The 26601-nt window shown below is 37.3% G+C and overlaps 1 protein-coding gene and 1 long non-coding RNA gene across 7 annotated transcripts in view; one reads left to right on the plus strand and one right to left on the minus strand.

Annotated features, from left to right (window-relative positions):
* MYPN (myopalladin) overlaps nt 1–25343 on the minus strand; it is a 73416-nt gene extending 48073 nt beyond the window's left edge. The window contains exon 1 of one of the 3 annotated variants that reach the window (XM_067000173.1): nt 25193–25343. The gene's annotated coding sequence lies outside the window, so the exon portion shown is untranslated. Of the gene's footprint in view, nt 1–8682; nt 8823–9658; nt 9799–25192 lie in introns of those variants that run through there. The other 2 variants (XM_067000171.1, XM_067000172.1) reach the window with 2 other exon arrangements.
* Nucleotides 108–22035, plus strand: LOC125183436 (uncharacterized). 4 transcript variants are annotated; one of them, XR_010832687.1, is made up of 6 exons: nt 108–703; nt 4769–4871; nt 7624–15108; nt 15419–15496; nt 17111–17228; nt 20321–22035. It is a non-coding gene; the product is annotated as an uncharacterized lncRNA (long non-coding RNA). The 4 variants fall into 4 exon arrangements; XR_010832685.1 differs by having other exon boundaries at nt 109–703; nt 7624–7726; nt 12153–15496; XR_010832686.1 differs by having other exon boundaries at nt 109–703; nt 7624–7726; nt 12256–15496.
* Nucleotides 25344–26601: the final 1258 nt, after the last annotated feature.

A 26601-nucleotide genomic window follows, 5' to 3' on the forward strand; every position in this document is an offset into this window, starting at 1 on the left:
TCATTTTAAAGGCCTGCTTCTGTACATACTGCCAGATACTATTGCTTTTGCTCAGTGAAATCCATCTTTTATAACTTTCTACCATTGGTAGCCTTGTATTGCTAAAGCAACTGCAAGTATGGTAATTTATACTCTGGTCCAGGCAAAACTTCAACTGCAGAGCTATTATCTGAGCTTCAGTGTCAAATCTTTATCACTGCTGATCTGTGAGCTAAGAAACAACCTCATCAGATAGATTAAATGCTGGGTATTTCAAGGACTGAAAGTTGTGGGGGAATAACGGTACTTTTAAATTAAGTAAATTTAGATTGAAAGGCACTGAAGTAGTAAGAAAATGAACCCTCAAAAGCATTTGAGGGATGAGGGGAGGAAGGCAAAGGGGAGAGAAGAAAAAATATAGTCTATAATGACAATTTTTCATTTAAAATTCTTAAAGATACTGCATTTTAGGAAACAATAATGATGTTAAATGCACTACAGCTTCTTAAATTAAGCATTATTTCTAATAAGCTATCTATTTAAAGTAAGTAAATTAGAGAATTATGTCATTATTCAATACAAACATCATTTGTACTACAGGTCTTTCAAAGTCATTCTCTTAGGTCATCCTGATTCTGAAAAAATGTACCACAGATGAGAAGACAATATCAGAAAGCCCATTTTTAACCTGATAAGTGAAGCTGTCATCCCTTCTGATAAGTAGGTCAGTACTTCTGTTTATTATTCTCCCTTTTTATTTACACAAGAGCTAATATGAATGTAGAGCAATTCAAACATCCTATTAGTGTGCTAATCTTGGAGTGGCTTAAATATGAAGACAAAGAAGACAAATACTGTTCACAACTACAGAGCTGATACCTCACAGATACTGAAAAAGGTGCATGATTATTTACTGACTCTCAGAATATGCAGTGCATGGTATCTGTCTTGAAGCTCTTCATTTATGGCCTGGCAAGTCTTGGTGTGGTGGTTTCAAATATTCCTACCCCAAAGTGTCTGCTTTGTCACACTGCAGAAGGTTCTGTTCCTGTCGTGGCATCAAGAGAAGGGAACATGCATGCCCTTGCCTCAGCCATTTCCATTCATAGCCTTATGTAACAGCCAAACGTGCCAGTGAAAGAAAAGTTAAAAAGGTATCTCTGCTGTGAAAGGCTTTCTGCTCTGCTAGAGGGACAGTTGTCCCTGGAAAAGGGCTAGTAAAAAGTAAATGAGGCAGTAATATCTTGTACTGCTGCAGCGTTTCTTCCAGGAATGTGAGAGACAGCCCTTCTTCTATATTTACAGAAAGGAAGGCTTCCATCTAAACTTTTTATATTCTGCACTGAATGAGCTATCATATCCTCACGTGCATTTTGAGGCCTAAACCCCTCTGTCTGATGCACAATATGTTCTATTTCCCATGTAAATATTTAACATTTTAGATGCATTGATTTCATTGTTTTATTTTGGTAATATGAAACAAACAAGCTAAGTAAGACAACAAAAGCACCCAAACAAAATACTGATAAGTTTGTGCCTGTAGGAAAAATGACAAATAAAATATCATATAAGTTATATACTTCTAAACAGCCAATTTAGTCCCCAGTGCAAATTACAGCTGTAAAGCACCACCTGCCTCACTCCTGCAACTGAGCCAGGATTTTCAATACTGATCGAATTCCTGCTGTTAAATTATCTGGCACAGTGATTCAGTGAAGCTGTAGCGCAAAAGAGAACATTGATTTGGGAAGCCCACATGAGATAATGCTGTAAGCTGTTTCATGATTGGACAGTGTATGTAACACAACCTCTTAAGAGAACAAAGAGGTCTCCCTAAGGCATAAAGTTCCTGCTCTATGGATACCACTTTTGCTTGCTCAGCTTTTACTTCTTAAACAGCTGTGCAACCTTACTGTAGCTGAATGCATTTAAGAGATTATATTATCTTGTTTATGTGCTGCTAGCACACTCTGTACAGTAAAGGTCACAGCTAAATCTACAGTTTCAGCTCTGAAGAGTTTAAATGTGTTCTGACATAAGGAATTACAGCCTGGGAGAGAAACTTTGCACATGAATGAATGTGTTTAGATGGGCAGAATAGCTTTATAATTCTAGTTTGCAAAAAAGTATAGTGAATAAGCCACTGTCTGATAGCCAAAGGAGGAAAAATAGATGCAAATTAATGCAAAATAACAAAGCCAGGGGTGCTTATAGCAGATGAAAATCTAAGATGATAGAGGAAATTAAAGTGGCCAAATCAAAACTTCCTTGCATTGATGGTTCATTTTGGCTAGCTGTAATGCAGTTGGATAAAGCATCTCCTGTTCAGATGACCAGGCTGGACAGTGTAGCCATACATGGAAGACCAAAACCCATTTGTTTGTCACAGTCCTGAGTGAACATGTACGAGGCAAATGGACAAATGACTGGTTCAACCCTGCCTCTGCCCTTCCAAGGAGATTTGAACAAGTGCAAGTGGGAGAAATCAAACAGTTCTGCAGGAGAGGAGCTGGAACAGCTTCCTTCCTTGTGTCCATCACAGAGCAGAAGGAGTAGAAAAAAGCAGAGTGCTCCTTCAGGTGTTGGGAAGCAAGGTACTGATGAGAATAAATCTGAAGCCAAATTCCTCGTCCTTAGAGAGCCTTCAGTTTTCTTTAGAGCTCACCCAGGGTCAGAATGTTATATCTAACTCTTCTCTATTTTCAGCTAGTGTAGAAGATAACTTTTAATTATATTTTTAGTGAGGGAAAAGATGAGTACTAGTCAAATGTAGCACTTCGAGGCAGTGCATGGCTACCAAAGTTTTAAGATATTTTGAATGATGTGATATTTCTAATTAAATGGAAATGCTGAGTTCCAGCAAATGTTGCTGTGAGGCTGCCAGACATTCCACTTATAAGCAACCCTTGCAAGATGCCTTTTTTTTTTTTTTTTTTCCCCTACAAGGAGTTATTCTCTCAAGTAGTATAGAGGGCTGATGACTGAGCGAAGCACTGGGTAGGCTGAAGCCATCCAGATTTCACAGTCAAGGGAGATCAGCTTTGTTTCAAATGAGCCAAGCATACAGCCTGACAAGGTCTGTGGACTAGACAATAATAAGTCTGAATTCAATATATTTTCTAAAATATCTGTTGAGACCAGCTTTCCAGTGAGCAAAAAATATCACCAGAAGGAAAACTATGCTATTACGGGTTTGATTAATGACAAATGATATTCGTTCAGGCTTTATATAGTGAAAATAGGAATCTAGGCTTCCAAAATCAAGACCTGGGCTTGAGCGCAGTCTTTCTCTTTGCCTGACTTTCTGGATTGTTTAGATTGTGTTGTAGAATTGGCCTTAATATGCCTCGAGCCTTTCCTTTAATTTCTTCAGATTGGGACTTTGGAACAGAAGTGTCTTTGTGGCCACAAAGAAACCATCCCACGCTCACCCAGTGTGCGCTGGCACAGAAGGCTGGGAGCTAGCAAAGTATGCTCTAACTGCAGGTATCTCTGTTGAGCTGTAAGGAGTAAGCAGTAAGAAGACAAACTCTAGCAAAAACATATCTATGGTGTCAGTGGAAGCACCAAGAATTTTGCAGACCAGAAAAATCTCTCTCTTAATAATAAACCAGTGTCAAGGGGAGGAACTGTAATGCTAGTTATGAATACTAGCTCTAAACTGATGCTGTTTAGGACTGAGAGGGGAATGACAGTCTTGAATCTCCAGTCTTGACAGTTTGTTACTTCCAGCACCAAAAAGTGCATTGAGGGCAGCCTCTTTTGCTTTCCCAGGATACTAACAGTAGTGACCCTGGGCACCTATTATCTTGAGAGGCACCAGAGGATGTCATGAACAAAACTGACTGCATGTACTTCTTCAGTCCACTAATTGTGTTTTCTTGAGCTAACTAACTGCACAAGTTTTCTGATTTTTCAAGACCCTGTCTCTATGGCAGTGTTCTCTTATTAGCCAAGCAATCTTTAAGATAAAATATACACAGAGGTAGAATTAGATTCCAAAGATTGTTTAGGCAGTGCCTTGACATGAAAATCATTATATGGAGGGCAGAAAAATCACTTCAGCAAGCTTGTGCAGCGTGCTGCTGTATCCTTTAATTTCCTATTGCTGAGTCATCACTGAAAGAATCTGATCTTTTTCCTAAGAAAACATCAGTAATGAAATCTCAGCAAAACCAAAGGGATTCACAGGTTTATTTGAGTGCAGGTCCTCTGTTCTCTTTGTTAGAGACAGCTTTGACTGCTTAGTGCCCTAAAGATGTTCTTTTCAAAGAGTCCTTCACTTAACCATAATAAAGAGGCTATCTGCAAATAGCAGATTTAATGCAAAAAGCATTTAAAAGTCTTCTTTGGCCTTCACTTGTACTTAAACATGAATAGTTTTAGTCAGCACTTGTTGCTTCTATCTGGCTTTCCAAGCTACCATTTCTTTGAGACTGCTGTTGTATGAAACCCCAGCATCAGAACAGCTAGCAAACTGCTGCTGCTTTCTTTGCGTGGTGGCATCCTGTGGGCTTTACACATCAAATGTGCTGTATGTCCAGCACCTCTGCATGGAAACTAGAAAGTTTAAGAGATCTTAGAGGCTTTTTATCCTTTTCCAATTAATTTAATTGCAAATTTAATTAATTTAATTGCAAATAAATTGCATTTACCCATCTGCTGTTAACACTAACAGTTACATAGGTGTTTCAGCTGTAGGATCGCAGCTATGAAAAACAAGAGGTGACACAAGCAGTCTGTCTCTCACACGTTTAAAGATCACAATCACATTCTTATGTGCTTGCAGGAATTCTCACTTGGCAGTTGCCATTGTCACCGTTTCCGGTTACTGCCTGTTGACGTGCTGTTGCTGCTGGAGGACAGACTTTGAGACTCCAGAAGTATGAAAGGTTAGGCTTGGAGCAGAGGTTGTGGTTAGGGGTTTGAGTGTAAGGTATTTTTAATAATTTTACCTAGAAAGCTCTGTACAAGAACGTGATTTACTTTTTTGTTTTAGACACATTAGTAGGTTCGAATTCCATTCCTTGTAATGAATCAAGAAAGCCAGGTAGCTAAACTCCCATTTCCAAGTAATGTAATTAAATAATGGAAAATGAGGAGAGAGCCTCAGAGCCCCAGGGTATAACAGCTTCTGATGGAAATAAAATCCCTTTAAGAACAAGTAGGCTAAAGGTTATGTCCATGTTTAGGAAATGTCCTACTTCTTCATGTGTATATTTCAAGATAATCTTTTCAATATTCTAAGTATAGTTTTAATTTTCTTCCATTTAACCCATTTAATAATTTCCAGATCTTAAAGCTGCCGTTTGATTACAAATCTAAAAGAGGCTGGTAGCTTTTTATTGCTTGCTGTAACATTATTTTGTTAATAGTGAAAAGACTGGTGGTGGTGTTTTAAATATCTTCAAATATTGCTGCTCTTGGCTTTAACGTATGTATCTACCATTTAAGAGATTTTTAATTGTTGTTATAACTGATGTATGGCTACTACTGCTTCTGTTCAGATAAATAAGTAGCGTCAGACCCTTTTCTGTAAATAAAACTTCGGATAGTCCAGCTTCTCCCTTAGATATGTTGCAGTGTAAATCTAGAGTAACTTCCCTTACACTGCCCAGGATTTACCTGAAGCAACTGTGGACAGAATTACTAAGCCCAGCCTTGCAGGCCCTCTATCTGTAAATGCCAAACAGGTAATTTTTTCAAGTAGTTCTCAGGTAACACGCAAAGTTTTCCTTGATGAACACAAATCTTAAACATTGAAAAGTGTGACCTATGTACAACAAAAGGGAAGAAAGAAGGAAAAAAATAACTATAGAACATCCAATATTTAGAATTTGGGGGAAATTTCATTATTTTTAATAGATCTTTAATGTATTGGGAGTTGGATAATGCCTTATTTTTTGAATACTTGTGATAACGGGTTGGGGTTCTAACTGGTAAAACAAATTTTAAATTCCTTTTAAACTGAAATTGCTATCTTGATTTTCATAGAAAAAAGGAATATAGATTGAATTATTATCTATATACAGTTACGCATCATCTACATTAAACAATATTATGTTGAAGTAATAAATAATTTCAATGGGAAAATAATTTCATATAATTTACCATGTGATTTTTTTAATGAACATGATGTAAATAATTTCAAATCAAATACAGGTGATTTGAAGCAGGCAATATTTAAGAGTCTAGATTTCTGTAGCAGAGGATCTATCTTGGCATTTTTGTAGTGATGTTGGTCTCCTTTAACACAGCTCTTCTCTTGTTGGGAGATATTCACTGTTTCACTCATAGGCATTTGAATGTTACTCAGAATGTTCAGAAGTTAGAGCATTAATAGCGCCTATTTTGCTTTAAGAAACTTCTGATGAGCCTTAAGAGCACCTGTTTTGCAAGCAAATAGTGCTAGAAATATGAGATGTGAAATGTGTTCTTCATTACCACTGTATTTTGTCCCTAATGTCGCTTCCCTTTCCTACTGACAGCATAATTGTACAGCCAACTAAAGGAAAAAAAATTGAATTTATCATCTCAGAAATGGGACGGGATAAATCCTGTTTCCAAATAATTGCAGAAGACACTCAAATAGGCCTTTGTGCACTTGGAGTCATGCCCTTGAATACTTAGTCACCTGGCCTGTGACCTCAGGGTTGTAGTAGTGGGCACCCTAAACAGTCTAAGATATCCAGCTCTTCTTCAAGAAAAAAGCCCCTTAACAGATCTTAAACTTTTTCAACATTTCTTTCAGACTGTCATAAGAAAAAGACCATTTTTTTTACTCAGATCACAAAAATTCTCTTTATATGTTCATAATTAATATTGTCCGATAGTAGTTCTCAAAAAAAAAAGAACTTAGATCCTTTCTTACCCATATCTTAAGTTGTCTTTGCTCCTTAGTGAATCTCCCTGTAGTTCAGGGTTAAACAATATCTTTAAGAAACTCCAAAATAAATTTAATCTGATTTTTAAATTAGAAAGTGAAAAAGGAAAAGACATGACAGCAGTCTTTGAGAACTGCCTGGGATGCTTCTCTGTCCTCCTTTCCTGTTGGTCTGTGAAGGCTGGGACACAGATGTTAGGGCAAGCTCTGAGTGTAGCACTTCAAGTGCTGGTAATGTAGGACAAGTTTTATTAATTTAAGTAAAGTATGCAAGCCAGGTTCCTTCAGGAATTACCCATGTGAGAAAGAGTCTATAAGAAAGGTCCAAAAACATACAGCACAAGTCCACAGTTTGGTGATGGATGTGCACACAGAAGTCCACAAAACTAAACTAAAACTAACAGGCAACAATATTCTTTTTTTCCTAGTCCAAACACAGGCATACTGTGCAATCCTTTCATGGCTGAAACTACAAATCCACTTTCATGGACAGTGACCCAATTGATTTAAACTAGGTCATTTCTGTTAGTCCTGCTAGCAGTACGTGTGAGCAGTGCAGAAATCCACAAATGCCTGAGGCTGAGGACTATTCCAAAGTTTTATTTTGGGACAACTTAGCTCTGTGACAAAAAAAGGTTTGAGTATTGCATGGCCTTGCTGTAGACTGACAAATTACAAGACTGCACAAGGTAGTTGTAATAAGAATTTGCATGACTTACATGCTGAACAGCTTTCTCTGTTCTACCCATGCGTGTAAACAGCACTGATGTCAAAGGAATTGTGCACGTGTATCTGAAGACCACTGCTTGTGTAGCCAGACTGAACAAGCACAAGCCAGACAAAGGGAAGCCCTGAAAATCAATGGTATGCAAACTAAATGATATTTGCACGTCCGCATTTCCACTTCTACATTTTGTCTGGTAATTTCAAACGTATGGGCTGTTTTGGTTTTAAAGTGAGATTAAGTTTTCACATAAATATTTGTTCCTAGTGAAAAAGCGAACTTGAGTCTTGAATTAGACACAAAAGAAATCTGGCTTGTATTTTTTTCCATAAGTTTTTTTTTTCCAGTTGTACCTTTCTTTTTTCATACTCTTATAGTATATTTTTTATCTTCTCCTATGTTTTTTTTATGCTTTTTCACAAATCTTCCCTAAGAACATTGTAACATAAAAACTTTCACTTTTGAATCATATATATAAGTTATGATGTTTAAATAAGTTTTAAGTTAGGTGAAATAATTTGCCTATCCTCATAGTACTAAACAAGTATAGAAAAAATCCCTTGGATTTTTTTTGCAATCCCTGGATTGCAATATTTGTTCATAAACAAGTATAGAAAATTAAACTAACATAGATAGATAGATAATCAGTAACTTAGATTGTGATTTAGATTGCATTGTCCAATTGCTGTTATGGTACAAGGTAAATTTTTAACAAACCGTCTTAATGCTCATTTAACAAACCATCTTAATGCTAATTTATTTACAAATATACCCAGACTGCTAATTCTTGGCAGGTGTTGATAAGAAACATTCCTTCAGTAGCACAGCAAGACATATTGTAAAATCTCTAAAGAATGCACAGGAATAGCAAATCAGCACAGAACACACAGTTCTTTGTCTCTGATAGTCTGTCAAGTATAAAAACTAACCCCTCTATTGATTATAAATTATTTCTGATATGTAAATATCATTCTGCTCAGCTACGGAAACTAAAAGCTTCCTATTGCTGTTTAATTTTGTTAGACATTTCTGAAAGAAGAAGAGAGAGAGAAAGGGAGAGAAAGAAAGAGAGAAAGAGAGAAAGAAATATTCTGACCTTAGGAACAGGAGGTGCAGGAGAGGGAGAAGAGCAATGTTGAAGTTTACGAAATTGTTCCATTAACATTTGCTGATTTTGTTTCCACTCTTAAACTCTAGAGCATCTTCCCAAATGTAAACCCCATGACCAAAACAAAACTGTTGATAAAGTAACCAGTGTCTTCAGGTCTTCAGCATGATTCGTATAATGTTCTGTTGACGTAAACTCAAGAGCTACTCTATTCTCTTGTCAATTGTTGGCATATTATTTTGTAAAACTTAAGATGGGCTTCTGATTACTGCTTAATGTTGCAATATATTGAGCCAAACATTTGCTACTGACAGTCAAATACTTTTCTGAGAGAGAGAAAGAGAGCGGGAGAGATAGTGAGAGCTCAAGGGAGAGAGCTATGCCCTTCTAGCAGGACTGTTTCTGCAGCTGTTGTGCACATTAATCCAGACAGCAGATCTCCCAGCACTAAATATAGCCAGTGGGGTCATTTTACACGACAAAATAAATAAATAAATAAAGAGAAAGTATTTAACTATGGGGTCATGTTAAATTAGGTTTGATTTTGCTTAAGAAGGAAATCCAAATTATGGCATATTGGTTTAAGACTGAACACCAGAAAGTAAATAGTTCAGAAAGTGAAGGAAGGGCCAAAAGGCTGAAAGAAGATTACAGTCCCAGCAGTGAACTTTTCAGGTCATTACTATCTTCTGTTGATTCTTTGGAGGAGTCAGACTGGCTCCGAGGGATTTTGAGAACTCCCCCCCAATGCTATTCAAGCCCTTTATAGTGCTGCAGAACATTTTTTCTTTTTCACTGTAATACACACGCCTCAGCCTAATTTAAGTCAGTCAGTTTTATAATGATTTGTTCCCTGTATACGTCTTATCAGCAATAATTAGCTTTCAAAGATACATGTTCATCAACCCCTCTGCACCTGTGCTGCAAAATTAAAATGTAGACCAGTCTAAAGTTGAAGCATTACCTTTTTTAGTTCTTCCAGGTGTTGCTGCCCAACTCTGGCACTTAGTAGCGATGACAATTATCCAGAAATGTGAGATTAAAGTTAAGGAAGCGAGGGAATTCTTCCAGTCCTCAGGAACAGGAACAGCTAGGAGTCCATACAGTGAAGGAAGTTAACCTTCGTTATTATGAGGATGGCTGTAAGAAGCTGGACAACCTGTCACCACCGGGGCAATAGCATTTGTCAGTTTGCAGGTCCCAAGTTATTTTGAGCAGCGTAAACCATGTGCCTGCGGAGCATTCCACCTCATTGGACAGGAGAGTATCGAGCACAGGGAATCCACTGCTCTGACAGCACCTATGGGCACTGAGTGCCTTCTCCTCACCATGAAACAGCCCCTATAGATGCTTATGTGGGGTTTGCTGATGCGTCCAAGAGGCGCTGTAGTGGCATCTTGTCAGCCGGTTTACACTTCAGCCTTTTAGAATTATTTGTCAGTGCTGTTGTCTTTACATTTTGATCAGAACTCGAAGAAACTGGGAAACCCATTAGTGAGTAATAATGTAAAAGTTTTGCAAATCCAAATGCAAATGCAGCAAACGTGATTTAATAGTAGAATATTCCTGACTTCTTCAAATGTTTGATTTAATAAACACATACAGCAATTATGCAGAAATCCTTAAGGATGGCCTGTGACTACAAATTCTCAAGAAGCTGGAAGTTCTAAACTTGTTATTGAGTGCACAGGAATAAATGCTTGGGGGAAAAGCAATTAAAAGTGGCAAATGAAACCTGGCTATAAATAGACCTGAGATATGAATAATTTAAAAATATTTTAACCAGTACACGGAGAAAACCTGTTATTACATAAAGAATAATTTATAAAACTGAGCGACTAGATAAAACCTTGAGTGACTAAAACCTACAATATCACATTGAAAATGTTGAGACTAGATTTTCTTTTCTACTCAACCTAGACACCAGCAACAACAACAAAATCTGAAATTCTAAATGGTACAGCTTACCAAAAATGCTTCTTGATTGTTGATATTTTATTAAAAATGCTCATCACAGTTCCAGTTTTAAAATATTAGTAAAATGATACATGTATATTATGGGGAGTTGATACATAGCCCTTCCCACAGCTAATGATGTGATTGGCCTTTTTACTTTCTCCCAATTCTCTTGAGTGTTATCACGTGAGCTCCTTTGCTAGGAAAGACATTCTCCTGGAGGATGCAGGTGCAGAAAGATATTTTATGAAGCATAACAGGAAAAATCAGAGGTGTAATGGCAGATCTCTTCTGAAAAATTGTGTGGCGGACTGGAAGTGGTTTTCTTTTCTCTCTCTCTTTTTGTAAATATAATTGTCAGAATAGCTTGTGAACATCATTTTATGATGTGGTTTCTTCAGTGATCTGGAAGTTGTATGGTGAAGTCAGACCTTCTTCTGGGAACAGGGTAGGCATTTTATGGGTTGAGTGATGTCTAATGTTACTTTATTACCTGGATCAGAGATCTAATGTATTCTTTATAATGTCTGTAACAGTAGATGTGAGCCATACAGTACTGACAGGAACTGCATATTGATATTGTACCACACACTACTGTGGCTTGTACATTACAGTATCTGTAGATGAAAGCTACAAAGTCTGAAGCATGAAAATATACATCTGATAAAATAACTGTAAATCCAAGTGGACTCCTGCTGAGATATAATTATTGCAAAACATGCGGAGCTGTGAGCTGCTGTTTGTGCATGATAGGCAAAATTAAGCAAACCAAAGTAAGTATTCAGTATGATCCAAAAAAATATGCAAAACTTTTCCACTTTGAAGGACTTTTATATAAGATGCTAGAAAAGCAAAATCATTTAACAATCTGTGCAACAGATGAACAAAGAGTTATGCAGAAAGTACAGCGCTGAGAAACCATAAAGGTTATGAGCCTTTCCTGTGACTAACACACTGACCATACTAACAGCAGCTGGTACAAGGACAAAACTTTCAGGAACCATGAGAAGTCCAAGCACACATGGTAAATATGCAGTTCACTGCAGAACCATCATCTTGATGGAGCAACGTCAGAGAAATTCAGATTCACTAGTTTGCAAATAACAGAGTCCATGAAAATACTGTTGTACCTCTGTGACTACTTTTAGAAGGCAATCAACTGAGACCTTTGACTGCAGAGCACTAAAAAGTTGTACTGTGGCCCTTCAAGATATTGACTTCCAGCTTTATGTTCTCTTGTCTTTGCTGGCTGACAGAAGGGAATATCTACCTCTCTAGCATAAGGCTTATCATCCACCTAGCATATAGCATGCATTTTCCTAATTAGTTTGTAAAAAAAAATATCTGATTCAAGCTACCTCAAGTTCACAGTTACACATGTACAACACTTTATTTTGGCTTTAGAGGTTAGTGCTGGAAATAGTGCTGACAGCTGCAGGTTGGCAGTAAGCTTTGGGACATAAGTTACAGGGCATCCCTGATTAGTTTGATACTTTTCACAGAAGCTGGTGATGAAAAGCAGCTGGACAAACTTCAAAATTGTCTTCTGAGCAGGAATACTGCCTTAGAACAAAAGGCATAAAACTGAGTGCTGCTGACATTTAGGGCTGGAACCAGGAAGAGGACAGAGGCAGGACCAGAAGACCAGGAGCCAGCTGACGCTGACCGTGCAGACGGAGGCCAGACTGAGCCTTGGGCTGGCCAAGAAGGAGGAAAAACTGCAACAAGCGGAACATTAGCAGTGCAGCTCATAGGAAAAAGGGTATCCGTGCCACAGGGAAAAAATTGCTGGCGACATTTTAACAGCTGATTTGTGAAGTGACTCTGATTTTAATTAAGCGCAACTGGACTAGACCAAGCCACTTTCAGGTCAGCTCCAGTCAGTTTACACACAGCAGCTGTCTGTGTGCTTGTGGGGAGACCAAAGCAGCGAGAGTTTCTGCTGTTACTCTTCAAGATCAAGTATGTAAAATGGTACCGTATCTCGGGTGATGCCTCATAACTCATTCAACCATTATAACTTGATCTAAATTCTTAGCGAAAATTTAAACTTATCAACAATGTAATTGTGTACTGTGGACACAGCAGTGAAGAAACACTTGCAGAATCAGAAGATGCTGAAGTCACAAAGAGACCTCAAAAGCACAAGTCACAGAGCATGCCACAATCATGCTTCCTTCTGGAGCTGGTCAATCACTGTGACTTCCTCACCTAGCAGTGTCTATAGTAATGAAAGCTCATTCTAATGTCCTCTTGTCTTTGTTATGCCATTATTTCAGAGAATATAACAGAGCTCAGTGGGTTTATTCTAAGGTGTTAGAAAGTGCCATCAGTGTCCATAGGAAGAAGAATTTTAATGTTTTACAGCTCACCAATCTCTTGGCTTAGTTTTTAAACCAATAAGGACCGGAAGGAATTGCATTATCATTAAAGATATGGGCAATGATGTGCATGTAACAGGTTGTGATTTTGTACTCAAAGTGTTGGCCGCTGGGCAAATGCAGATTGTTTTTGCCATGTCCACCTCTGCAAGAGACAGGCAAGAGTGCTGAGGCAGATCCAGAGATAGTTGCTATAGTCTACATATCACATTGGCAAAAAGAAAAGAAAATGATGGTCCAGTGCTGCTTCTACATTGCAAAGAGCAAGTGAACTCTGTAATTCAAGCAACAATGACCAATTTCCTTGCTCTAAAAGGACACCTGAGTACGCCTTGACTATATATAATTGTGAAGAAGGTCTGCATTTTCTGAGAATTACAGTGAAGATCCTCCAGGAGCTTTGTGTGGAAACCAGGAATTGATACACGAATGGTAGAAATGACAAATCTGTTTGGATTGTCAGCAAACTCATGTCTCATAGCCTCTCTGAGGCTGGCTGACAAAGAGGTTTACATCCAAAGGGCTCCAGCTATTAGCAAAAAAAGGTGATACCAGATATGTCACTGTAGCTTCTTGCCATGCTGTCACAAACGGGTTCGTAAAAGTATGCATTTTAATATTCTGATTCTTGCTATTAAGCTGATAAAGGAGGTATGCTACACAATACCAATTTGCTGTTGATTTAGAAGAACATAATATGTGCTTCTGAAAATCAAATACTTACTGCCTGTAGATATAATTATAGGTTTTACATGCACTTTATCAAAGCCCAGTTTACAAAAGAAAAGACATTCAAAAAAACCTGTGGTATTATACTGATTGTTATACTTCTGCTGTGAAATTTCATACGTAAGAAAAAGTTTAGAGAAAAGACACAAAAAACACCTTTTGCATAGAAGTTTTATTGTATTTCTTCTGAGTGATGCCTGGGAAACACCCAATGGACAATACAGCAGCAGACTGTATGAACATGTGCAATAGCAGCCATAGTCATTGTGTGACATTCAGAGCAGGAAGACAGTGTTTATACAGCTATCTTACAAACAAAACACTTTACCTATTGCTGGTTTTATTCCTATAAAGTCTATATCAGATCTACCTAGACTGTTATAAATGTCTTAATCTGTAGCATGTAAGTTAATGGTAGCTGTAATCATAAAATGCATGCAGTTTGATGGTATTTCCCATGATTCTATTAAACCATACTGTTATCTACTTTTCACAAACAGATACTTATAAAAGATTAGTATTGAATTAATTTTAAGATTCACGCTTTCACAGAGGTTTAAAAATGTATCCTCTTTGGTACAAAAACAAACAAAGGAATTTTGTGTGTGTATTTTAGAAGCTAAGAAACGAATGGAATTAATTAGCATAGGGTGTGCTACTAAACCAGTATGACATGTACCATAGAAGTGGATAATGAGAAGCTTGGTAAGCACAGATAGGATGACTAATTGAAATATGAGAGGGCAGTATCTTTTTCTTGCCCTGTGTTACTTTGTATGTTTTTGTGTTTGCCCAGGAATACATTATTATTGTTGTCAGTTGGTATGACTTTGTTTAAAAATCAATCACAGGAACTGAAGGGATACCTAGAAGTCAGCATGATTAAAAGCACGAAAACTTAGAAGGAGCGTCCAAACTCTGACCTACTTTAATATAGTAATCTACATTAATTATGACCATTAGCATAAGGCAGTTGTTTCCAAAGGTAAGGGGTTTATGTTTTGTAGTTAAGGGTGAAGGAAACTTGTTAACCTAAAGTTAAATTCTCAAAGTTAGATATTGAGAATATTGCCAGGAACCACATAAATGCCTTGCAGGATCATAAATTGTGCAGTGAAATTTCAAAAAAGGAAAAAATAACTATTCAGCAAATCAGTAAGTAGAGCTAGCATAACTAATCCAGCCAAACATTGTGATATTAAAGGTAAGAAAAAAAATCTCAGTTTTTGCATCCCTGTGTACAGAACTACTATTATATTTAAAGGTTCAGTAAATTGAACAGCATCAACCCTCTTTCTCTTTTAGGTCGTAAACTATACTGAATTAGATTAAGGCCACTGTTCTTTTGGTAAGTAAAGTGTTAAAAGCAATTTTCTGGATGCTTCTGGTAAGGCTGGTTCAACAGTGATTTGCAAACCTTGTGTAAGACAATATCAGTTGGATGTTTTCTATTCATATCGTTATGCAGTGCATCTCTTAGCAGAAGCCTGCCAGGTATTCTGTGATTCTAACTCAGATTCTAATTTTAGAAGTGGAGACATATCAGAAAGATGAAAGAAATGGTAGCTCTTTTCTGTAGAAGGCTCAAATAATAACATTGAAACATTCCCTCAGTTCCTGTTCCTTTTTCACCCTAAACAAGCTTTATCATTTAACAGGACAGCACTCATGTGAGGATTGCCTGAGTGTTACGACTGAATTTTCCAGTTGTGGAATTATTCAGGTGAAATATACAGGTAATTTATGGGGCCTGATGTGTTTCCACTGAGATTAGTTATTGTTCTGTCACTGACATCAATGAGAGAGGAGTCAGACTTTTCCAAAGAGTTAGTTATAGCCACAACAATGAAAGCAGTCTTTCAGTCATCCACACAGAACCACAGTCTCTTGTGCTGTCTTCTTCCAGTTTCATCCAATGTTCCACGTATTTGTGTTTTTTTTTTTTTAATGAATAAATAAATAAAAAATACCAGTATTTTGCTTTGATACAAAGGAAATGGTATATCTGAAAAACGTTATCAATATTTCTATAAAATAGTAGAGATAATCCTCAGAACAAGAAATAATTTGTGCTATGGATAGCAGTTGTAAAAGGGGATTTGTAACATACCTTTTTTGTAAAAAAAGCTTTTGCACAATTTTGAAAGTGTCTCTTTAAGTTGGATTCCCTGCCTTGAAAAAATGAAGGACACTGAGTCTTTACTTCAAATTATGATCTTTTCTGTCTTGTGCTGTGTTATCCTTTGTACAATACTAACCTTTGTAATATTAGCCTTTAAAATAAGCTGGTCAACTTGCAAAGATATCTGTCAGAGAAAACAGTTAACAAAAGTATTCATGTTTTACTATTCCCCGTATAGTTAATATTTTACTAGGTTCTCTTAGATTGTTCCATTCAAACTTATTTATTTATCTATTTATAAAGTCAGGATATCTCAGCATTCCACAAGCACCTGGATTCTTTAATTTGCTAGCATTCAAATTTTAAAGCGGATCACATATGGTTCAAACATAAAGTGCATGAGCTCTATCTGGAAGTGCTCACTAGGCTGAGTAGGATCTCCTTGAAGTTGCCATCATCTCGGGGTGCAGGCTTTAGCTCACGTCAGCCTTCCTTCTGGGACAGGGTCAGTGCTACCAGACTTAATGAGTTGTAAAGCATACAGCAAGTACTGATATATAAAGGCTGACAGTTGTTCAACAAAGCAAAAGTTTGATGCAACCTGTTATATAAGATTGCTTTTAAAAATCAGAAAAAAATCAAACAGAAAAGCTGGAGATAATACTGATGAGGGCTTCTCTCTATAAAATCCAGTGACTTGGGGGATACAATGTCTGGCAATCAACAGAAATGTGGATTAGAAGTAAACGGATTAAAATTTATAACCCAGAAACTGGGCTTAATTACTGAACAAAATATCAAGGGGATATGCTGTTCAATTCATGACTTTCTTTGGGCAAGTGAAGCAGGAGGAAGCTTGATTTGGGTTAGATACCAAAAAACAGCTTGACTGCAAGGTGTGAGATTTACAGTCAGGGTTACTACTCCCAGCATGCTCAGACTACAGGATCTTACCTGATACTATAGGATTTCACTAGTCTGAAACAGACAATAGAAGGGGATCTGACAATGCCAGTTTACTGTCTTCACCTAATATGGGGCACTATGTACTTTGTAAAATCTGCATTCCTACTGTGACCCTCTTCATCCCTTTGTTCTTTTATTTCCTCACTTTATTTCTTGTCTTTCATGCCTTTCTTTTTTTTTTCAATAAGAACCATTGAACCACTTGAACGATAAGAACCACTTGTCTGGCTTACCAGAGACTTACTTTGCCATGTTGTTTCAGGCCTCCAACTAAGAGAGCAGCTGTTGGCACCATCTCAAGTCTGATGCTGGTACAGGTTTGCCAGATCTTTGTGTAGCCGATGCAGTGATGGACTGGACACGTTTTCCTCAGATTACGTGTAAGAGATGGCACTAAGCCAAACACTGTGTTCTGACTTTTGCTGAACTTTTCTGGGTTTGTTCTCCCTCTTTTTGTAGCATGGCTAATTTGTTCTTCAGATAAGACAGGATTAGACCTAGCAGCTACAAATCTATCCATTTCTGTTAGCTTCTTTACCTTTCTTTAGAATATAAATATCCAAAGTATCTAAAAAGGTTGTTTATAGCCACAATTAATACCAACTGAACAGATTGTCACTTGAAATGATAAAAATAGTGGAGGTATTTTGTTACCTAGTCTGAAGGAAAAGGAGATAAGGGACAGTTACTGAAGGGAAAGCCATATTATAAACTTCATATTTTGAGTATTTGAACTTTTTCTCCTTCTGTATTGTAATAAAAGTTTTAAAAATAATTTTCATGGTAGTTATTTCTATGGTTGATACTAAGCAGATGTGACATCTACAGTGTCTGCCTTTGTTAACTGCTTATTGTTCTCCAGTGACAGGGTCATACATGTGAATGCCTTTTGATTTTGGGTTGAGATTAACACAAGAATGCATTAAAGGCTGTATTTTTAAAATTGGATTAAGAGTCAGGCTAGTGAGTTGCATTTTGTAACCCCATAGTCTCTATTTCTAACTGCACATTTGTCAAACAATGTTTTACAGTGCAGTCCTTATAACTTAAATGGCATCGCACATCTAGAAATTCTGAAAGCAGAATTTTGTCCAGGCTACTTACAAAGAAATTCCAAAATCCTAAAGGAACTGAGAGACTTACCTGAGAGTCCATAAATGCTTCTAACAAAAAAAGAGCAAAATAAGCCTTGCTATTATTTGTGGGAACCCAGTTAATGTGAGTTGCATGGCAATGAAGAAAATGTACTCAGAATTTTTTGCCTTCTGTCCGAACTAGCAATGTATATATATACCATTTATATAAAATACAAGGATATTCAGTATCTTTTTTCTAATTAGGTGTAGTGGCTTTCCAGTATATTTCTTTGTTTTATGCTAGAGGCCTTGAGGCCTACTGCAAATTAAATACAAGAAGGCCAGGTAGAGCCCTCTACCAGTGGGCTGAGGCAGCTCAGCCTAACTGTAGTGTAGATTAGGACCCTCAGAATTTTAGAGGGACCAAAACCAGAATCAGTGGCTGGTATTTTGAGCACCAGAGGCTTCGGCACCTGTTATAGGCAACAGAACTTTAGAGGAAATCAGCTCTAGATGTTTAACAGGATAAAACATTCACTAACTTGGATGCCAAAATTAGATTTCATCAGATAGACCCCTAATTAGAATGTCCTAGCTAAAGGCTCATTGCTAGAAGAGAGTAAGGAGAGGGCACTCACAGATAGTCCACGTTTTTAAAATACTTTCTAGAGACCTCTTGCTTCCCAAGCACATTCCAGTGAGGGTTTCAGTGGTTTATCAGCAGTGTTTATGGTAGTCCGTGGGGTCACTGGCTCCCCAGGTAGGTAGGCCTGGGTTAAACACTCTGGAGAACAGCAACGTGATTGTTCAGTGAGGTGGCTAGAGGAACTAACTGAAGCAGAGGGTTTGACAAGCATAAATTAGGTAGCAGGAGAACACAGTTTGATAACAATTTGCTAAACTATGGTAGAAGGAAACTCCATGGAAAGGAAAGACTGTGTGTAGTGTTTTACGACGGTGCAACAGGATGAACTGAGAAACAGTCCTGTCTGAAGGTCTACAGCTGGGGAAGAGATTCTATATCTATGCTTACGTGGAATCTGTGATCAAGACACATGGTGGCAGCAGAAAAGCTTGGCAGTAAATCAATTAGTGGCCCATGGGCTAGGAGCGTGGTGTTTTCTGGTGTCAGCTGGGGAGATGAGCACAAGCTACTGTTATTTGTCCACTTGTGTATAGCATTTAAAAGCATTCACTCTGTCCTGCCATCTGCTTGTACAGACAAACAGAAACAATTTCTGTAGAAGTTCTAAGGCTTCTAAAGTTTTCCTCCTTTATATTAAAACAGTGCCATTTTTAAATGAAAATGGAACTAGGATATCATTCCCATGCTCTGAATCTCATTGGGTGACTGCTATGAGAAATAGTTAATATTTTACCAGCACTTTGGTGTGTCACCTTATTACACTTGCTTGAGATCAGTTTACCAGCCCCTCCCAATTATTCTGGCACTCTTTCCCTTATGCTGCCTCATCTGTCTGGAACTCTTTCCCTCAGGCCACTGAGTCACCTTCCCACTTTAAATGTTGCTTTCTTCATTGTAATTTTAAACTGACTGGCATTATAACATCATTTGTGAAAATTTTTATGAAGATGCACTGCAAAAGTCGTATCTGTAGATATTAATGAAGCTTCAGAAAAAGATTTCCTTGGGATACAATGTTACTGACAATTTAAAAAGAATATACGTATGTAGTCTAAACACAAGCAAACTCATAATGTACAGATATGAGAATTCAAGTCATTTGATAGTAGCAGCATATTAAACACCAGTAAAATCTGAATGACTCTGTCTAGCTAAAGAACAAGAGCTATTCAGGTAATGCAAGCTCACTTACCAAAGTAAAGATCACTACTGAGAAAATTACTTCAGTACAGCAATAGAGTGAGATATTGGCTATTCTGTCCATACAGAATGCAAATTGTTGTGCAATTGTTGTGCAAATTGTTAACTGGTCCGAATGTGATTTTTTCATAAGTACTTAAGACAGAGAATGAGAGAAAGAGCAATATACTTTTCCTATTATGAAACTAATACCTCTAACTCATTTCAAAGAAATCACCTGGTAATCAAAAATGGTTATGACCATTTTCCCAGGCCACATTTAATCCAGTGGTTCTGCTCATGCAGTTGTCTGTTTCTAGAACAGTCTAGACTCCAAACAGTCAAATATCAATTTAGCCAGTAGAAGGAGTCAAAAGATATATCACCGGATTGAAAATATATTCTGATCTGATAAACCATGTGTATTACAAGCCAAGTTTAGACCAACTGGTACATCTGTGACATATAGTAATGCCATGTGCTATCACACAAGTTATAAAAAGGAATTTTCTTTCCGCCTAGTGTGCCTTTGAAAATGCTTTTTTAAATGTCTCACTTCTTTTTGCTTTAGAAAGAATACTGGAAAACTTCAAATTGATGCTGGTAAAGAAAATGCAAATATTATGGTAAGTATTTTTCATTTAATAAAATTAGTAAAGGCTTTTTAAAGCACAAAAATGTTTATGATATGCTTAATTGATGGTATGGGGCTGTGAATGTATTAATGTTTGAAATAAATTTTAGATACAATGCTCTTAAAGTATATGCTTAATGTTAAATAAGGAAAATATAGTGAATTGACAAAATGTATTTTGTAAAGAAATATTTAGTGGTTTGAAAATTCAAAGACAACCTATGAAGAACAAGCCTACATCTTCATTAAATAGTTAAAACCACATACTTCAAATTTTTGTACATATTTGTTGAAAAGCTCAGGGATTGCCTGTGCAGATCCAGTTGCGTATTCACATTTGGGGTGTTTATATAACCTGATATTTTCCAAGATTTTGACATTTAGGTGACTAGAGGCAGTCACCTGAATCTGTGAATCTTCACCATTTTTTGAAAATCAAGGTACACCTTTTGAAGAGACTTTAGAAAGTCTCAACCATGCTTATAACACACAGGTATCATATATGAAAACTGTTTCTACTGTATACAGGAGATTTATTTTGTTGTGTATTGAGCTGTTAAATAGAATTTAAGGTGTTGGAGTGGATAGAGAAGTGTAAGTGGTGAGTGGAGCAGGAAGGTGAGCCAAACCCGCTGATACTATGTTGTCATGGTTGGAACTGATGCGAAATGAATTTTGGTTTGCTGACTGCTCTGCATTAAAAGGAGTATAAACACATATATGTTCGTACTTTGCATCCTCAGTTGTGGTTTTGTACTCAGTTTTGTACTCGGTGATGTAAATCCATTCAAGGCTCAACTAGGTTAAATTGGCATTATTTCCATTGACTTCCACTGAGAAACAATTTACCCATCTGAGGTTTTGACCTACAGGAAAGGGCAGCAGGGAAAATTACAGCTTTGATTACTGGCCAGGGAAGGCCAAGAGAAAGAACTCAGTGGGAAGAACTTCCAGAGTTTTCCCAGCTTTAGTCAAGATAATAAAGTTTAAAAATCTAAGAACCAACTAATATTTTGATTCCCAAGAATAAGGCTAATAATAAGAAGAATAGTCTCTACCTTGCAAATATGGCTACTTCCTGTGCCCTTCCATGGGCTCCCTTTGATTATGTTCATGAAACTCTTAAGAAGGGATAACAGTGCTCCAAACAGTATTGTTTTCTTTCCTGAATTTGAAAAGCTTAAGAAAGTGTTTATGTATTTCCTATGTTATATTCTTCCTAATCCTGAAATACTTGCTGTCCACTCATGTTGAGCAACAGAAAGCCTTCAGTTCTTTTGCAGAGAAATGAAAATCTCTCTGGTCTAGATCCTGAGACGCAGGATTTGTTGCAGCCAAATGTTTACATCAGAAAATATGTGACAATTAATATATTATTGGCTTCAGGTTTTATTCTTTTTATGTTGATTACTGTATGTCCAAAGAAATTATGGCAGAGGCAAGCAATAGTCTTTGAATCTTTGATTTGAAACTTTTTATTTTACAAATATTTTTAAAAAATGCATTTCCTGAAATATAGCTATAAAGATAACTTTATTTGCTAATTTATTGAGCTTCTGAGTTTCCATTGAAATTATGTAAATGTACATATTCAAAAAAATTAATTGTGTTGTCAAATGGTATTTCTTTTAACTTGTGGTCTTGTTAGAAAACATCAGGAAAATTAATATTATAACTCTTTGTTTTATTGTTAATGGGGCAAATAATAAGTTCTGTATCCAGCCAAAATTAGCTGTAAAATGAATGGCACATAGGAACAGCTGTAAAAGCATAGACTTCAGATTTTTATGTATTGCTATTAAATTTTCTAAACTAAATCTTAGCCATCAGATAAAAAGTTTGACCTGAAAGTTTGACCATAAGTTTTGACCTGAAAACACTGTAATCCAGAATCCTAGATTCTTAAGAGATCATTGCTGATATAACTCACTGGAAATTATGACTAGTTGTAGTGGTTATAAAAAAAACGCTTCTCAGGTCATGGCTATTACAATTCTGCAGGGAAGCCAGAAGGGATTATTAGAGTTATAAACAGACTGTTTTAATGCTTATGGTTATTATACACTTGGAAGATAACCCAAGCAGGTTTATAATGGTGATGAACTATTTAGAGGCTCAAATTTGAACAAGAGGCCAGGAAAAAAATATAAAGATCACATGTCATTCGTTTCTCAGGAAAAGTGATTTTTAATCCTAATACCGTTTACTACAAAACAACCACTTGGTCATCAGGTCAAATAAGCATTAATTACTATATATTAATTTCATTCATTTTATTTAAAAAAGTTATACTGAAAACAATTTGTTTTGTAATATTTATACTGTTTGTTAAAGAGTGTTCAGCTGTCTGAGTCTGCCTCAAGCTTATCAGCAATTATAGTATTGTAATACTGTTTGTATTGAATTGTTTGTATTTACAAAAGTTTTACCATATTGGGCACAATATTTTTAACAAGTCTACAAGCTAAAAGTTCTACAAGTTTACAAGCTAAAAAATATTGTGGAAGTGTTTTGTGATGAAATTGGAGTTTCAAGCTGACTCCTGCTGGCAATCTGTATGGTTTTGGGTGTCTCCACTGGGGTGTATGGAAGCTGCTATGTCTCAGTTTCATGGAAATGCTGTCTTTTCCTAAGAGGGTCTCAGGAATAATCTCTCTTGAATCTCCATAGATCCAAGCCCTAGGATTACTCAAATTTATGTCTATGTATGTTTAAGGGTCATTTTTTCTGCTCTAGAACCCTGCAGAAGCTGGAAGTAACCCTGTATTGTTCTTTTATGAAAGTTAAGGAAATACTTTTGTAAATAAGTATTACTTACTTACTTTCCCCCCCATTCAACACATGTTAAGTGGGGACTATCTAGTACTCCTCAAACAATCATTTCTCTTTGGGATCAATGATCATATTTAGTGGTGTCCTAGTGGCTTGTTGACATTAATGACAGGAAAGTCTTCATCAGTCAGACATGGGTGATTAATCACTGATACCACCCTCCTTATCCAAGAAAAAAATGACAGCTAAATGCAATGGAGGTTTGGCACAGGTGGCTGCTCAACTGTTTCTGCTTGAAAATGATATATAGTTGCTTTGGCCTCCCCTTACAAGTGTGAAGTTTTAAATTGAAGCCATTTTTTTGATGCTGACAGACCAAATAAACAAAGAAACAGTCTTCTAAAAACATTGTCCTAAGATTTTGTGGAGAGAAATAAGAGTCTCTAAATCACTCATTAAAAATCAAAAACAAAATTGTCAGCATTTTGCACAAGTCCAATGTCATCAAATAGAAACAAAAGATCACTAGTCTGCAGCAATTTTCCTTCCTAAATGGTAGCTTATTAAGTATCAGGATGCAAGATCTCCAGAAACATGAACAGCCATTAAGTTTATCTACATATGAATTATGCACAGGGAAGCAGTAGTGATCCCATTTTTTCACATAGTTATGAGGATTTGATTGCTCATCTTATGCAATTTACTTTGCTTCTCTCTCCAAAATGATGTGAAAATTTTTGGAACTCTTCTATTCCAGTAGTAAGGTTGAGACTTACTTCATAGGAAATTCAGAGTTAAGTTCTCCCAAGGACTCCAATCTCTGACTGCTCACATATAATTTCTGTGCAGCCCTTTAACAACCTCTGCAAGAAAAATCTAATTTTCCACCTGTCCAAGAATCTTCATTCACTATGAATATTTAATCCGTGTTTTGAACAGAGATTTCCTACACTGTAGTTGATACAAGTGGCACAGGTTCTCTACCATTTTGGCACCACATTTCAGTCCATGCTATACCAAATATCAGTTGCTAACTGCACCAAAATAGATCTTAAAGTATCATGCCCCTCTGGGTTTCAGTAATACATGTGAAATCATGAGTCTTATCCTGAACTAAATCATGAAAACTGCAAAGAGTACTGTCCAACCACCTTTACCAAACATAAATATCTGTTACGAAACAGTCCCATATTATTGAAAGCAAACTCCCAACAGAAGCAGCAGCATGTAATTTGAACATACTGGTCACAGGTTATGCCTCAGAGTTAATTATTTTATTCCCATTTATTCTTCTTATTCTACCATGGGAATAGAGAAAACAGCACATCCTGACAATCATGTAGGCACAGGGCCACAGGCTACTGCACTGAGCTGGTGGCTGAATCCTCTGCTTCCTAGAGACACATGCTGTGTCCTGCTCTCCTAGCAATTGGCCCTAACATCCATTCGATGTTTTGCCCGTTGTGCCCTCTGATACTCAAATCAAAAATTAAAGTTTTTTTTTTTTCTTATTTGCAAATTTCTTGCTGGTCCACAACCTTTTCCTTTACTCTTGCACCCAGACACATCCATGCATATCTTCCCTCTGCCTTTATGTTTTTTTTTTTTTTTCTCAAATCTTACTCCTTGTAAAGCCTAAGAAATGGGGTAGAAAGAGAGCTGAATGTCTGGAAAAATTCATTCTGGCTCAACAGAAAGAGGGGGCTTTATCGTGGTATTTCTGGTTCCCATACCAGTACTACTTTTTTCTTCCATTCCCAGTTCTATTCCATTAACAAGCTTCATTCTGTGAATTGAGTGCCAGTCCCCCCCCAACACATACACCCCTCTTAAGAAAAAAGACCATCTGTATTGTTTTCACCATTAGTTGTTCCCTCTGCTGTTTCCCAAGTCCCCTGAGAGAACAGATCCTCCCCCCTCCCTTCCATTTGCATGGTCACCTTTCTTCTTTCACAACCAGGTCACCCTGTGGTTGGGATAAGAAAGGACACTAAACAATCCAACATGGAAATTTGCAAAGAAGCCAAGAGTGCTCACCATGAAGTGCGGGGACCTGCCTGTGTGTGAGCCTCAGCTCTGGTCCTCTCCTGTGCCTCTTTGTTCTCCTCAGTGCAGGCTGCTACCTTTCTGCTTGCTCTTTACGAAATAGTAAGAAGGCTAATTTTAGGGTGCTTCATCATCCTGCCGTGCAAAGACACAGTGTCATGTCAGAATCAGCAGCATGTGGCACCACTTGGAGCTGCTATTTTATAAGCTGAGGTTCAGTGTGTTCTCAAATTGGTCTCTGCAGGGCAGAACTGGCTCAATTGTTGATCTTGTATTTCTGGAGGAGTACACCTTAAAAATCAAAGTTTGGTATTTCAGCCTGACCAAATGCCCAGTTTAATGACATGGGAGTCGGTGACTCAGCATCCAATACTTAAACAAACAAACAAAAAGATTACAGGGGAATTTCCTGGTGTGCAGTTAGTACCTAGCCTGCCATTCTATTCTTATATAATAGAAAAATTCATGTAATAGTATGAAACACCAGAGCAATAGGAGGAGAACGTGTCCCATGCAGGAAAGGGCTGCACTCCTAGCCCTCTGCGTGGGATGCTCGAAAATGTTCAGCATCTTCAGCCCCAACCTGCAGGCGACCAGGCATTTGTGCGGCTTTTGCCACACTGCCAGGAAAGGGGGTAGTTGCTCCAAGTACCAGCTGCTCTTTGTGTGGGCTTGGGGATATTGGATCCACGCAGAAGTTTGTGAGCACAAGAGCTGCATACCTAATGCAAAGGTCAGGTTATTCCCTTCATTGTAGTCTTCCTGTCCAGCATTCACGGTTGTCCTTCGCTGCTTTTCCATTTTCTTCACATCTGTCATTCTGTGAATAGCATTCTTTTGGCTGTTTTAGCTATTTTGTGGCCTGAGGGGTTGAAGGGAATGAGGTGTTGCAGCCTTTTGTTCTTGCTTATCTTATTTGAAGGTATGACTCCTGTGCTTCTAATGAGAAGCTCCCTTAATTAGATGCCTCAGGTTAGACACAGAACTTGCAGTATTTTATATTTAGTATTTACTGATTTACATTCACAGTACAAAAACTGTTCATTTTTTTTCACTACACTGCCATCAGTTAATAAAAAATTGGTAAGCACATGTAAATTTGAGCTCACTAGAATCACTACAAAGTGTAGGGTGGGCAGAGCAAGAACTAAAACATGCTCAGCTATAAAGTAGCAGAGCGTATAAAATGCATACGTGTGAGTTATGTCTGCCTACATAGGCGCACATTCATTAATTCGCTAACACCCAAATATTGATCTTGTGAAAAATGTAAGGATAAAATGGAAAACTGAAACAGCATAAAAATGTCTGTGCATACCTTATTTGTAAGGCTATTTGCATGCTAAAGCCCAAAGCCTTTCCTTTGTCTTAATCAAGAATACTCTACACACAAAGGCTTC

Source organism: Anser cygnoides, chromosome 7, assembly GCF_040182565.1.
Source record: "Anser cygnoides isolate HZ-2024a breed goose chromosome 7, Taihu_goose_T2T_genome, whole genome shotgun sequence".
Taxonomy (NCBI): domain Eukaryota; kingdom Metazoa; phylum Chordata; class Aves; order Anseriformes; family Anatidae; genus Anser; species Anser cygnoides.